Raw genomic sequence first — 4,399 nt, forward strand, 5'->3', positions numbered from 1 at the left:
TTTGAAACTACAATGATTCATTAGATCATCCGCAAAGATTCCAAGGCATAGAAAATGAGTTTATACTTGATTTGTAAGTTCTTGAAACAGGTGAAGTTGCCTTCTTCCAGGTAAAGGGGCACCATTACACAGCATTCATGAAAACAGCTAAAGTTTTCAGGGCTAAGTACTGCAAATGGCAGAGCAGCCCAGACAGGAAGCTGGAGAGATGATAAGCATGTGTTTGAGGGAACTGCCCAAGGCCTAGGAACGAACCGACCAGAAGGATTAAAGGCAACAGTGCCCCATATTCAGAAACACAGCTTAAAAAAAAAAAATATATATATATATACACACACACACACACACACACACACGTATGTATATATGTATATATGTATGTATATAATCCCCATGTATTATAGAATACAGGTCCATTGTGTGAGCTCTCAGTTCACTTAGCATTCCCAAGGTCCCCAGGATGTGCTGGGATGGATATGGGACCAGAATTTGCTAAATGGGCATTATCTTTCTGTAATCTCTGGCTGTCTCTGTAGAGCCCTTAGAACCCAGCATAACTGAAGTTTTTGGGACATACCTGCACTGTCCTACCATGCTGTGTCCCCAGTGGCATTTGAGTTTATACAAAATACAATCTGAGTTTCTAGGGAGCTGAGCATCCTTAGAGAGTCAGATTTTGGCACCCTGGATAAAGTTTCTATGCAAGTGAATCATTCTCACGGACCTAAATCCCAGTCCAATGAACAAGAATTTGACCTGGAAGATAACACTCTCTTACCTGAGTTCCCTCTCCAGAGCTAAAGAGTGGTGAGAAAAGTCCAAAAATGAGCATGTTTTATATTTCTGATCAGAATTTGTTATTCATCTCCCAAAAAGTGGGCAAACATTGTACTTGCTTTTAAGCAATCTCAGCACAAAGAGCTAGGAAATACATGTATGGAGGACACACACATACACGTGTACATTTGCATATACACGTGCATGTGTCTACACACATATGTAGACATATGCACTTATAAATATTTCTATGTCTATCAATGTATGTATATTTTTAAAATGATCAACTCCTACCAATACCTCCAATTCTGATTCAACACCTCAGGGTTCTGTTTAGTCTTCTGCCTTTCTATATTTGTAAATACTTTCAACAGGGAGAAATTTGGCTGTCAGTTTCAATACATTTCATCTTTCCTTCAATGTATTCAATCTCCACCCATGCCAACCATCTTCTCTATCTATAATCTCCTTAACCCCCATCGCCCCAGTGTCCTGTGTCTCCATAATGGGAGCAGCCACACTGTTCTGTTCCTCTTCACTTCCCCTCACTGCACTGGGACTGCTGTCCCTGTGCTGGGAAGGGGAGGAAATAAAAAAGGAATAGTTGTAATTTTAAAATATATACATATATTCCAGTATTATTTGTAAAATAAATTAATAAAAATGAAATAACATTATAGATTGAATGTTTATGCCCCATATCACCTTCTCTCCAAAAAAATCATATGTGGGGAACTAATCCTAATGCCTTATTTGGAACTGGGGCCTTTGGGAGATGATTAGGTCATTGGAGCAGAGCCCTCATGAATGGGATTAGCGGCCTTAGAAAAGACACTCCAGAAAGATCCCTCACCACGTCTGCCATGTGAGGACACAGGGAGAAAACGGGAATTCTATGAACCAGGAAGCAGGCCCTTACCAGACACAAAAATCTGCCAGTGCCATGATCTTAGATTTCTGGCTTCCAGAAGCGTGAGAAATAAGTATCTGCTGTTTATAAGCCACCTAGTCTGTGGACTTTGTTAACAGTCTGAATTAACTAAGATGTACAATTAGACAACATGGTCTACAGGGTCTACAGTTTTCGGGTCACAATAGGGATGCTACAAGGTTTCTACCCTTAGCTCCTACATTCCACATGACATTGAAAGAATGTTGTTTCCTGCCTAATCCACGTTCTTATCATAATTACTATAGCCATTCACTCACACTCCCCTGGCTTACTAAGAGTTAAATTTGAAAACTTACAGCACAGGGCCTGATACTTAGTAAATGTTTAACAACATGCATTTAGTATAATTATATAGAAGGCACAGAGAGGGTAAGTTAACCTAAGGTAACCCAGCCACTCCTTCCTCCCTGTCACAGGACATCCACAATGCCTCTTCCTCCCCATACAACGGCTAGTGTCAGCCTAAGAATAAAAGCCTGAGCTGAGAGATTATCAACTGAGTAAACATGGTTACCAGTTACAGCTGCCAATGCCCTCCAATTACCTTTATTGTTTCAAAGAATGTGACCCAATGACCCATGTATGAATTATAAGCACATAGAATCAGCTCATAGTCCTGTCTCTTCTGCCCTGAACACATGGGCTTCCTCTAGAGAAGATTCTTAGAAGCAGTTCAATTTTTAACCAAGTCTATGTTTTAACTTGAAGCTTAACATTATTAACTAAGTTAAAGAAGTAAAGAGTAGGTGATTATTACTTATCAAGTACAAACTACATTAGTCTTTGGAAATAATTTTAAACTCAGAAAACATTTGCAAGAATAGTGCAAATAACTTTTTATTCTCTAAATTATATAGAGTAGGTTGTCAGCATATTCTAGCACCTCCACATAGTTTAGTAACAAGACTACATAATCACATTTCAATCATCAAAATCAGGTAACTAACACTAATACTTACCATCTTATCCTCAGACTCCATTCAAGTGACACCCATTTTCTAAATAATTTCCTTTACAGAAAAATTATTTAATCCAGGATCCTGCATTGTAATTTTGTATTTCTTCAGTCTCCTTCAACCTGGAACACTTTCTCAGTTTTCTTGACTTGCATGATCATGAAATGTCTGAAGACCACAAGTCATTTAGTAAAAAAAAAAAGTTTTTTACTGTTTGAGAGAGACAGAGTGTGAGCAGGGGAGGGGCAGAGAGAGAGGGAGACACAGAATCCGAAGCAGGCTCCAGGCTCTAAACTGTCAGCACAGAGCCCAACATGGGGCTGAAACTCACGAACCGTGAGATCATGACCTGAACCAAAGTCAGACATTTAATCAATTAAGCAACCAGGCGCCCCTCAAGTTATTTATTTTAGAGAGTGTGCCTCAACATGGGTTTGATGTTCCCCTCTGCTTTGACTCAGGTTATGCGTTTTTGGCTGCATTCAACTGCATCCTATTAGTTGGTACACAAATTAAATACTATTGAAGGACACTAAATGTATTATTTATATTAACTTGAATCGCTTGACTAAGTTGGGTGAGTCGACTTCTTCCATTGTAACAACACTTAGGTTTTGCCAGCCATCATGCTTTGCCAATAGTATATGCTGGCGGGCGGCTGCACGGGTGGAGGGAAGAGGAACATGCGTCTTCCCATCTGTTTCCTGTGGGCTTCCCCTCTATGTCTGGTGCTGTTAGCACCTTACCAATGCTTCTTCACCCGGTCAGGTGTAATGTCTTCTGAGGGCAGCCGCCGAATTCACTTTTACAGTGTTTCCCCATCGGAAGTATCAGTGTCAGGCAGCCAATATGGGTCCCAGACCCGCGAGGCCCCTCCTCTGGGCTCAGATACCCCCAACAGTGGAACAGGTTTCTTCAGAGATCTGCACTTCAGCTCTGAGGGATGCCTACTCTGTTCCCTTCATTTTATCAGCCTAGAGCTTGAAGCTGCTGCCTACAGTTTCTATCCTAGTGATACATTTGACTTTTATCTTTCCCTTTCAGGTTCCCGCTACATCTCATATCTCAGTATTCCCTGAGATATATATACCTGTATCTTCATATCTCAGTATTCCCTGTATACACTTTCAGACCCCTACATAACAACTGTACAAGTTAACAATTTCTTGCATTGTTTCTGTTGAAATCACTGCTGTGGTTTCTCTCTTCTGACAACCTTGATTATGTCTCACTGGAATTTATTTATTTAATTTGTTTTTAAGAATTATTTTATTTTTTCAATCTTTATCTTTGAGAGATGGAAAGACAGAGCACAGACACAAGGAGAGGCCGAGAGAGGAAGACACAGAATCAGAAGCAGGCTCCAGGCTCTGAGAGGTCAGCACAGGGCCCGATGCAGGGCTCAAACACACTAACCATGACCTGAGGGGAAGTCAGACGCTCAACCAACTGAGCCACCCAGGCGCCCCATGTCTCACTGGAATTTAATCTTGGGAAGATTAGAACTTGTTTTATTCATTGTTGTGCAATGCCTTCTACATAGTGACTATGTATTATAGAAATCTTTTTACTTACTGTGGGTTGAGGATGGAGCTCTAGTCTGCATAAACACAAAGTGTCCAAAGTAGTATTGTTCATAACAATGAAAAATTAGAAACAAGATGCCTTTCAACAGAATGAAGTTATTTTAATAGAACAGCACATAAGATGCTAA

Source organism: Hyaena hyaena, unplaced genomic scaffold (genome assembly GCF_003009895.1).
Source record: "Hyaena hyaena isolate Hyena2069 unplaced genomic scaffold, ASM300989v1 scaffold_1038, whole genome shotgun sequence".
NCBI classification, from domain to species: Eukaryota; Metazoa; Chordata; class Mammalia; order Carnivora; family Hyaenidae; genus Hyaena; species Hyaena hyaena.